This window comes from Theropithecus gelada, chromosome 5 (genome assembly GCF_003255815.1).
Source record: "Theropithecus gelada isolate Dixy chromosome 5, Tgel_1.0, whole genome shotgun sequence".
NCBI classification, from domain to species: Eukaryota; Metazoa; Chordata; class Mammalia; order Primates; family Cercopithecidae; genus Theropithecus; species Theropithecus gelada.
The window spans coordinates 186,330,349-186,341,558 of record NC_037672.1 but is presented as its reverse complement, the minus strand read 5'-3'; the positions used below and the strand labels follow the sequence as shown (position 1 = coordinate 186,341,558).

The 11,210-nt window shown below is 45.8% G+C and overlaps 1 long non-coding RNA gene across 1 annotated transcript; it reads right to left on the bottom strand.

Annotated features, from left to right (window-relative positions):
* Nucleotides 1-8,034: 8,034 nt before the first annotated feature.
* LOC112625307 lies at nt 8,035-9,909 on the bottom strand. The gene is made up of 2 exons (XR_003119557.1): nt 9,670-9,909; nt 8,035-9,052 (listed from the first exon to the last, which is right to left on the bottom strand). It is a non-coding gene; the product is annotated as an uncharacterized LOC112625307 (long non-coding RNA).
* Nucleotides 9,910-11,210: the final 1,301 nt, after the last annotated feature.

Sequence of the window (11,210 nt, the reverse complement as noted above, 5' to 3'; positions counted from 1 at the left end):
AAGCTAATAATAAGTGGAGCCAACATTGGCTCTGAAATTCGTAAACTCTGACATAAAAAAGAAATCATATCTCTGGAAAGAAAACTGCTACAAACTGTACACCCGCTTTCTAAAACATGTGTGGCTCTTCACTGTTGATTTTGCTGCCTTCTACCTCCTCCAGTGTGCTCTTGGCTACGCTCAGCACTGAGGACTGGGAAGGAGGCTTCTTCCCACTTTGGGATCATGGGGATGTCTTTCCAGAATTTAAACTGTGTTTGGTCCCGAGCTTGTCCTGGGATGCAACGTTCATTGTTCTCATTTGCTAGAGAATACAAGATCAGAATTTAAATAGTCACTGTTTTCCAAGATGCAAAGTGATATGCTGTTATTTGTTTTAAAATCCTATCTGTTGATCTGATTGGCTGGTATTCCAGTCTTCCCTGTTTATCGCTCTGTGTCCAGTGGGATTTGCCAATAGATCTGGGTACATTCTCTTTCCAGAAGCACACCATAATATTGGTGTAAGATTTGTGGCCAGAACTTACTGGGCATCAACTGCAGACCAAACCAGTTCTCATTATGTTCTGAAGCCAAATTTTCCCTCTGCAACATGAATGGTATTGTCCAGGCTCTTCAATCAAGAATGTTCCATTTGAAGGCATTCCCCATCCAGCAGAAAACATAAATTTCACTTTGGAGCACCTATCTAGTAGGAGAATTTGTTTTCTCATTCAATTAACCAAATTGAAAATGCAAGAACACTATTATGGAAGCTTCAATGTCAGTGTGTGTGTGTGTGTATGACGATTGTTGCTAATTAAAAATAAGCCGATCTAGGACGTTTGAAGCGAAGAAGCACTCCCATTCCCTTATTTCAGCATTTATACAGCGCCTGGACTGTGTGCTCTCTGCCCACATTATCTGGCTGTGCCTGGCATAGCTTCCAGCTGCAATAGTGAGAAAGAGTTTAGCAGATGTTCAAACACAAATATATTGTTAGCTTTTCTGTTGTTGCTAAGGCTGCTTCAGGTATTTTACATTTTTCTTTTCCTTCTGGGAGAGGAGTTACTACTATTAATAATTCTGCACATTGCTTGAGGCAATGATAAAGCATATTACCCTATTTATTTTACTCTCATTGTTATTTGAGAAAGTGGTGGGCCAGACATGCTTGTAGATTAGCTGGTATCTTTTTGAAGCTACTAGCAAGGCTATGTTTAAAGTTTCAGTTGTAATAAAAACGTGTTAAAGCAACCAATGGCACTGTATAGGAAATGCCAGAGGGAAGGTCATTCTGTGTGTCCTACGGCCTCAGAAGTGGGATCTTCCGCACACTTTTCTGTGAAGACAATGCAATTCATAGCAGAGATATCTTCGAAGCTGCTTTGCACATGACGGTAATGAAGGATTGCTGTGTGAGGCCACTGGGATTCCCACTACCACAGACACTGGTGTTCTGACAGGATCCTTAGTCCCAGCACGCCTAAGAAAGCAGAATCTGATTCCTAGTCTTGGAAATCCTGTCTCAGGCACGATGCCATGTTTCCAGAACTGGAACATTTCTACTGACCTATTTCCACGACTTCTTTTTCTCCAGCCACTGAACACTCACTCCCCGTGTGTCCTTACTAAAACATTGGTTAATGTATTATTTATTCATGATAGTTCAGCTGTCTGCATAACTTCTGTGCTTTTATTTATTTATTTAATTTATTATTTTTGAGATAGATTCTTGCTCTGTTGTCCAGGCTGAAGTGAAGTGGCATGATCTTGGCTCACTGCAACCTCCGCCTCCTGGGTTCAAATGATTCTTGTCTCAGCCTCCCGAGTAGCTGGGATTACAGGCACACACCACCATGCCCCACTAACTTTTATATTTTTAGTAGAGACGGGGTTTCACCATGTTGGCCAGGCTGGTCTCGAGCTCCTGACCTCAAGTGATCCACCCGCCTCGGCCTCCCAAAGTGCTGGGATTATATGTGGGAGCCACCACACCCGGCCAACTTCTGTGTATTTATTGAGGGAGGTGATTTGGGTAGGGGTGGTGTAAGGATTAGGACATGTGAAACAGAAGGTGTCCTGTTTTGTAAGACCATGTGAGGGAGAGGGATAGGGAGTGGAGCCCAGGGTGAGTGAGACCAACATGTGTAAGAGGGAATGATGAGCAGGCAGGAGGAGAGGGGTGGTGTCTGACAGGGGTAGTGTAGGAAAGGGTGGTGTAGGAAAGGGTTGGTGTAGGATAGGGGTGGTGTAGGAAAGGGGTGGTGTAGGAAAGGGATGGTGTAGGAAAGGGATGGTGTAGGAAAGGGTTGGTGTAGGATAGGGGTGGTGTAGGAAAGGGGTGGTGTAGGAAAGGGGTGATGTAGGAAAGGGGTGGTGTAGGAAAGGGTGGTGTAGGAAAGGGGTGGTGTAGGATAGGATTGGTGTAGGCAAGGGGTGGTGTAGGAAAGGGATAGTGTAGGAAAGGGGTGGTGTAGGAAAGGGGTGGTGTAGGAAAGGGGTGGTGTAGGAAAGGGGTTGGTGTACGAAAGGGTTGGTGTAGGAAAGGGTTGGTGTAAGGTGCTGACATTTGCATAAGTTGCACAGGGGTAGGAGAGGGTGATGATGGAAGGTTGGAAGAATGTGATATTTGGGTGGAAATAACAACTTAGAAATTGAGTCATCTTTTTGCTACAGAGGAGGGCATTCCCTTCACTGTATAGTGAGAGGCTGCTGTATCCATGACTCTTGACAAAGATGTTCACTTTTTGCCTTTTCCTGCATTATTGGCATCTGGAGTTCTAACAGCCAAGAGAGACAGAGGTCATAGTGGAATCAATATTTCTATTATAGATAAGAAAATCTCAGAAGGAGGGCCTACATAGATTAATCTGTACACAACCAAACTAAGATTTAAGAATGTTTTGAAGATAATCCTGGGATTATGTATCACATTTAATTTTAAACTTCTTTCTTTATTCCCCTTTGCTTTATATTTTCTCTCTCCTATTTTATTCCTCCTTGAAATAAAATTGGAAAATAATGTGTTTTAAATGTGGAATCAAGGAATAACAAGAAATCATCATTTCAACTGCTATCATTCACAGTGAAATTAAATGCTTGGATGATTACTTTGTTGATTACTAACAACTCCAAAATTCTGATTCTCAATCCACAGTCTATTGAATCATATTAATCATATCAATGGCTTGCTTTTATTTAATGGAAAAAGACAAAGAAGAAAAAGAGTGTCCAGTAGAGAGGAGGAGAAAGTACCACAGAAAACACCAGGATCCTCACGATAAGTTCGCTTTATTCCACTCCATACTTCCTGTTAATTAGGAGCTTCCAATCATTGCAGTAACATAAGGTCCTACACTTTAACCCAACCCTTCCTCTTGTACTATCCTTAACTTTGACTAGTATGAGGTGAATACTTGAGCTCAGTGACTTCCCATGGCGTTCACACCTTGGGAGTTGGTCTTACTCATATAACAACCCTCAATTAATGTTTGGTATTCTTACACAACCAGTGGGAAAACAAGTGTGTGATACGCATCTGGAAAGCTTAGAAAAGATAGAGAGACATATACCTAGGCTTGTTTTTATTTTAATTGAATACTTTGCAAAGGTATCTTCTATATTTAAAAATGTAAATCCAATTCAAACAGATTGATATTGAATTAACAGGAAGTAATAAATTGGTTTATTTATCCTAGTGGAATTAAAAAATCTTGCTAATCTATACATTCAATTTCTAGTCCTTAGTTTGAAAAGAGCATTTTCTTCCTTTTGAAATATATTTGAGCATAGTAACTTTCAAGGTCCTAGGTTTATTGGCATAATTTAATGGAAAAATTTATGCTCCAAAGCATTCATTTTTTTTCCCCCAAGCTTTGTGGTTTTCAATTTCTCATCTACTGGTTGGCTTTTAGTTTACATGGCAGAACAGAATCTTCTCAACTTTTTGATTCCTGTAATAAAATATTCAATGGAGAACTAAGCCAAAGTTTGCTTCAACCAAGGGTATGATCTCATCCTTATTCTTGTTTTTATGCTTATTGAAATACAGCTATTCCTATATGTATTTAGCTAAGCGATAGGCTTAAGCATCAGTTGTCTTCTTTGGCTAATTTGTTTTGAAAGTGATTAAGCCCATGTTCACATAAAGTAATATTTAAAACAGTAAAGCTCCGTGTGCACAACAGTACTGATACCACTGTAATATCTCAAGACTAAATTATATACTCTCCTCCTAGCCCCCTTTCACTCCTTCACCCTTCACCACATAGGACACTTTCTGGAAAAGAAGTCCAGGCAAAGAGACATTAGTTTAATTCTTGCTAACGTCACATAAAAATACATCACCAACTTGGAATTTCTGAATTCACATGAAAGGATGATACTGAGTTTACATGTGAAGTTTCATATTCCACTGGTGTCAAAATTGGTGGATAGAAGAGTGTACGTTTGTAAAGCAATTTCAAGGCAAGCTTCTAATGGTAACTTTAGCCCACAGTTTGGCTCCTGTGCCCACCTGACATCTATTCTTTTTGTTTTTTTGTTTTGTTTTGTTTTGAGACGGAGTCTGGCTCTGTGGCCCAGGCTGGAGTGACTGGCACAATCTCTGCTCACTGCAAGCTCCACCTCCTGGGTTCACGCCATTCTCCTGCCTCAGCCTCCGGAGTAGCTGGGACTACAGGTGCGCACCACCACGCTCGGCTAATTTTTTGCACTTTTAGTAGGGATGGGTTTCATCGTGTTAGCCAGGATGGTCTCCATCTCCTGACTTCGTGATCCACCACCTGGGCCTCTGACATCTATTCTTAGCTGTAGGTGGGGACCAGGCCCTAGAAAGCTGGGAAGTCAGGGGACACCACTGCAGGTTTCTGTCTATTCTGCTGGCATTCTAAGTGGTTCTGTTTGGACCTAGGTGCATTAGAACTACCCCTCAAACAGATGATGACTCTTAAGAGCCCTGGAATTTCTTTATTATCCAAGGAGTCACTGGGGACTGGCTGTAGGTGCCAGATTTGGTGATGGCATTTTGTGAATCACTGAGCTCATTTCGGGGCAGAGCAGCTTCCTAATGTGACTGTCATCTCCTCTTCCTTTCCCTCCAACACCAACCACACTTCTCCGCGCTGGCCAGGTGTTTCCCAACCAACCCTTTCGTACAAAGATCAACCTGACATTGTTTGGTAGTCAGTGATATAAAGCTTGTTGTCTAAATCAGCATCTGCGATTTTACCGACTGATAGAAAGGTACAGGATAGAATATGATTTGGGACAGGAGTCTCATCAATGTATTGCCTCTCTGTTGCATGGAATGATATGTTTTGAAGTTGGAAGTGTCCTGAAATTTCAGGACTTCATCTTAAAGATGAGAAAAAGATTAGGTGTCATGCACAGCTATTTTGTGGCAGAATCAGAATTCAACCCCCAGTCAAGTTATGGTATCTTCTGTGTCAGAGGAAAGTCCTTTTGATAATCCCAGAAATATTAAGACTCCAGTGGCAGCGAATATTCGATTTCCACTTTGAAACGTAGGTCACATTAGCAGGATATTCTCTAAAGGAGCTTTGTGTGCAGTTGGTCCTCTCTCTGTCAACCGCATCTGCGACTCAAGTGGACCGAGTTCAACACAGCCACACTTGTTCCAGAAGCCAATTTTGTTTGGGCCGTAATATAGAGATGGTCCCATCCGGCCTTTAAGCATGCGAAGTGTGGGTCGCTATGTTTGTTACGATAGCTGAAAGGAGAAAGCCGTAAAAACAAAATCTCTCCTAAAAGCGAAATCTCCCACTATTTCATCCGGTTTAAAATTGCGGAAGTGACAGAAAACACCGGAAAGCTTTCCCAACCTCTCTTAAAAGAAGTCCTAGAAAAAGAAAGCATTTATTTCCTTAATGATTCCTAAGTAATAACTAAATCTGGATGCAATTCTGAACCATCTGCGGATGTTCCCAGTGTAATGTTCCTCTTCTGGGGACATCGCATCATGTTTATTTATGTCACCCCTGTCCTGTCCCCCACTGAAGCGGACCTGGGCACGGCTGATGGTTGTACCAAGATGTGCACCTTCTTCCTGTTTCCAGGGCGGTGCGATGCGAGGCAGGAGTGTGTCCCCAAGGAGGGAAGAAAAAAAAATCCCATGGTCGCTTATTTGTCTGCTGCTTCCGGCTCTGCTGAGAGAAGTCATTCTCGTTTCTTTGTGTTCGGAAGTATCGCCTGCGGCTCGTTGAAAACGTAGCGCTAGACCTGCCTCTCGGAGACTTGCTCCCTCTGGAAATGCCCAGCTGAGGATGCGCGTGGCGCGTGTTGAAGCGCAGTGCCTGGGAGTTGGACACTTGTGGACAGGTGCGGGGCGGGCGTGGGGACAGGTGCGCTGGGGCCGGGCGTGGGGACAGGTGTGCGGCCGGGCGTGGGGACAGGTGCGCGGCCGGGCGTGGGGACGGGTGCGGGGCGGGCGTGGGGACGGGTGCGCGGCCGGGCGTGGGGACAGGTGCGCTGTGGCCGGGCGTGGGGACAGGTGCGCGGTGGCCGGGCGTGGGGACAGGTGCGCGGCCGGGCGTGGGGACAGGTGCGGGGCCGGGCGTGGGGACAGGTGCGCTGCGGCCGGGCGTGGGGACAGGTGCGGGGCCGGGCGTGGGGACAGGTGCGCTGTGGCTGGGCGTGGGGACAGGTGCGGGGCCGGGCGTGGGGACAGGTGCGCTGGGGCCGGGCGTGGGGACAGGTGTGCGGCCGGGCGTGGGGACGGGTGCGGGGCCGGGCGTGGGGACAGGTGCGGGGCCGGGCGTGGGGACAGGTGTGCGGCCGGGCGTGGGGACAGGTGCGGGGCCGGGCGTGGGGACGGGTGCGGGGCCGGGCATGGGGACAGGTGCGGGGCCGGGCGTGGGGACAGGTGCGCTGTGGCCGGGCGTGGGGACAGGTGCGCGGCCGGGCGTGGGGACGGGTGCGGGGCGGGCGTGGGGACGGGTGCGCGGCCGGGCGTGGGGACAGGTGCGCTGTGGCCGGGCGTGGGGACAGGTGCGCGGTGGCCGGGCGTGGGGACAGGTGCGCGGCCGGGCGTGGGGACAGGTGCGGGGCCGGGCGTGGGGACAGGTGCGCTGGGGCCGGATTTGTGGACAGGTGCGCTGCGGCCCGGCGTGGGGACAGATGCGCTGCGGCCGGAACTGGCCCCACATTCCTTCACTTTCTGAATCGTAATGCCCTCAGTGAGTTGCAATTTCATATTGCTCCATTTGTTTTCACTGATGTTAAATCTCTAAAGGCTTACTAAAAAATGCGAATATATTGTGTATTTCCATGTCTAAGGAGAAGACCCTTTGGCAACCCAGGAGACCAGGACTCAGGTTTTTTCTTTCAGTTAACTGTGGAGGACACGCCGTTGCTGCTGGGGGTGCTGCAGGAGGAGAAATCTCCTGGTTCTCCCGTCTTCCTGCTCTCCAGTCTCCTGTCTGGGCTTCCCGTTTGCTGAACCCAGCCGGAAGCCAGCCGAGCTCGGGAAGCCTGTTTTGCACGGGGTGTATCCAGAGACACAGCTCGGAGCAAGGGAAGCGAGAGGAAGCGATCCAACCTCAGGACAAAGGGCCAAGAACTTGGAGAGGACTTGGCCTGGGAGACAATCTAGGGCACGCGCGTTACCCAGGGCGAGGGGCATAAAGCTTCATGTCCGTTCAAAGTAGGAGAGTCTGGGGTCTGCGCTGGGAGTCAGAGCTGGGGGCCTTTAGGGCACTTCCTATGGAGAGAGCCTAGGTTTATCAGAAAAGAAAGGAACTTTCTTTTTTACCATCTAGCCTTCACCTTGGCAGGGAGACAGGTGTTTTGAGTAGAAACCCTTCAACTCAACGTGTCAAACCAGTGCCTCAGCAGAGCTGTGCCTGGCCTGCCCACCTCTCCCCTGCCCTCGGTTTTGGTCCAGAGTGTATTTTAACTGTCTGATGTCTCTCTTGGTTAGTGTGAGTGAAATGCCACAGAAAACCAATTGCATCCTGTGGGGAAGCTGAAATCAATGCAACCAACAATTATATTAACAGTCTAGTTAAGAATAAAAAAACAATAGAACAGACGTGCCTTGGTGGAGGTTTATTTTCTGTGGAGAAACAAACACAGTTGCCGCTTTTGGACTCCACTCTGTACAACACGGTAATGAACGTGGAGTTAGGTGGTGACTAAAGAATTTGGATTCTTTCCTCCAGAGTACAATGCTCGTTAAGGAGCAGACTGTCATGAAACCTGCGACGTGAGCTAAAGCCAGCTAAGTTATGATTATAAAAGTCACAGTGTGCACGGGGCTTCACAAATTCACAGCAGGGAGAGCTTCTAACAGGATTCCCACCCTCCACCCCCCGCACAGACTTCAGAGCTCCTTGCTGGGTCTCCACTCAGAGGCTTATCCCATGGCCCGAGCAGGGAGAGCCTTTGTGTGTTAAAACACCTGGCCGCCCAGCTTCAGGAACACCGAGCACTTTCGACATGACAGTCCCCTCTGGCCCACACGGCATTTCTTACAGTGAGCTTGGTTTTTAACTGCATCGTTTCGCGTAACAAGTTTTTTTTGTTTTTTTTTTTCCTACAGATGTAACCTTTTCCTGTGTTTCCTGACTGGGACACCAGCCGGGTATTCTAGCTAACTTTGGTAGATATATATCACTGTTTCTTTTGCTAGCCTTATTTTAAAAAATCTACATGTTGCTTGCCCTGATCAATCCATCACTACCCTTGAAAAGGTCATGGTTCTCTCATCAGGAAACTTTTCAAAAATCCTTGGCTGTGATTTATCTTATGTTACAGGCTCTGACAGTGATTCTCCGGAAGCGAGGCCCATTAGTTTCTTGTAAGGTCATTCCCCTGCTGTCGCATGCAGAGTGAGTGTCAGTTACGCTTGCCTGAGTTGGAAGCATCCTCTCGGGTGATTTCAAGGGGGGCAAAGGCAGGGCCATGACTGGTTTCTGTGTGAGACTCACTCGGGTTAGACAGGTGATCCATGGGGGAGAGGGAGGGCGTCCCTTGTAGGTGCTGGAGCCTCAGAGGTAACTCTGATGTTCAATCCTCCTTCTCCAAGATTCAGTTACAAAGATAAGCATGCCTTGAAATATTTAATATTTTATCTTATTATATCCATATTCTGTGGTTGTTTAAAAATTCTTCAGTATGTTATAAACAAATGTATCTGATTCCCTGTAAGCTTCGTAGGGACATTAATTATTACTGACATGAGGAATTAAAGGCAGCCTAGATATTATTTTTAGAAATTACAGCATTTGAAAATCATATTCAGTGAATTTCAGAGAAATTATATCTATCCTATTTAATACTCAGTAATGTTTAGTGAAAGGGTCAGACACTTTGGGGTGAAAAGTGGCATTATGAAGTCAAATAATTTGTTTTCATGTTTAGGAAGACATTTGGAGGGAGATAGTTTTGATTATATGAATTCTCTGTGATAAGGGCAAAATCAGATGTTATATAGGAAGCGTTTATGATACTCACACAATTGTAAAATCTCACTGTTTTCCCATTCAATAATCTCAGCCACCTAAAATATGTCCAGTGTATATTTTCTGTTTTTTCTATATATATTGTCATTTCAAATGCTCATTTATTCCAGAGGCACCTGTTAGGACATTGCACTTATTTCCTTTCAGTATAAGGTCCTGCGTTGACTACTGAGAATGAAGCACTGAAGAAGACAGAAAGTCCCACCTTGAAGAGCTTCCAAGTGTAGTGAGTCTCCTGGCATCAGGTATGGCTGGTACCATGGAAACGCTTGACTGACTGTGCAGGAGACGCTGGGTAGGAGGCAGAAGGCGATGGCAGAAATCGAGTTCAGGTGCAGGGGACACTCCTGAGAGCATTCCTGCTCTGTCCCCGTGGCCTGAGTGGCCTTGTCAGTTGCACAGGTAGGTTTTCTCTGCTCTGCACTCCCTCTCTCCCAAGGCACCCTTTAGAAACATGTAAATTTGTAAGGGTGGTTAGCCCTTGACTTTATCCCATGTCTGCAGTAGGGGCACCAACACTAGGACTGAAACTAGAGCTTACTATTGTTGATCAAACCGTCAGGGTTAATAAGTCACATAAGTTACATTTATGGACTGGGGAAAGAAGTGGAAGAAAGTCAGAGTACAAGTAATGAAGGGTTACCAGGTCCCTAGACCTGAAAGGGCTAATACATTCATGCAGTAGGTGTCCGGGATCCTCATGTGGTCCTTCATGCTTAGGAACACGGTTGCTCGTCTTCACTACGCAGACCAGAGCCTGCGTGCCTTTCGTGGTCCTTCATGCTTAGGAACATGGTCACTCATCTTCACTGCACACACCAGAGCCTGCATGCCTTTCGTGGCCTTCATATTTGCAGTGTGTGAGTTGGAGCTGCTTTCTTAGCCATGACAGTGACTGAAGGGAATATCAGAGTCTGTTAATGAATGATGCTTGGAGATTTCATTTTCAAAATATATTTTTAAATTACCTAATTATATGATATTGTATTGGAAAGTTCTTAGATTAGGTTTCACTTTAGAAATGTGATTTGGCCCCAAGAGTGATAGCAAAGAAATGTGTTCCTAATTATTCCCAGATAATTAAAATTTATGCTGTTATTGATGCTTGTTGAATTAGATGCAAAGGGAAGACATCTTATTGTTTAATAATTCAAATAATTTGAATTAGATTTTAAATTGGCCTCAGGAAGATCCCCTCGGTTCATTTACTGATAATACATTCCCAGACTGATGATTCTAACTACTTACCTTTGAAGGAAAAAATTTGGCTTTCTTTCCTCAGTTCTCCTCTCCCTCCTCCTTGAGAATAATGTAGTGTGGTGGAAGAAAGATTTGCTGAGTGTTTGGAAGCTTATGTTTTAGCTTGGCCTCCAGTATTTCCTCACAGTAAATCTCTAAAGCCCTTTGAATTCAATTTCCCCAGTGGCAAAATGGAGCTAGTAATGCAACCTCATGCAACCCACAGAGACTCAAATGAGAGAACTGATACGAAGACGTTGTTACAGCTGCAAAACATTATATAAATGCAAGGTATTAGAATTACTATAATTATAGAAATCCAAGGTATTGTAATTACTAGTTCTGGGTCAATACAAGGCATTCCATGCATGTGGAAAATAACTACGTAGGGCCAAAAGGTGCATCATGAGTGTCTCCTCCTGCCGCTGCTCCCCAGGTCTTCCGTCGTCCCTTTCATTCCTAGAGGCAACCACTGTTCCTGGTGAGTGCTAAGGACCTTCCAGAGAT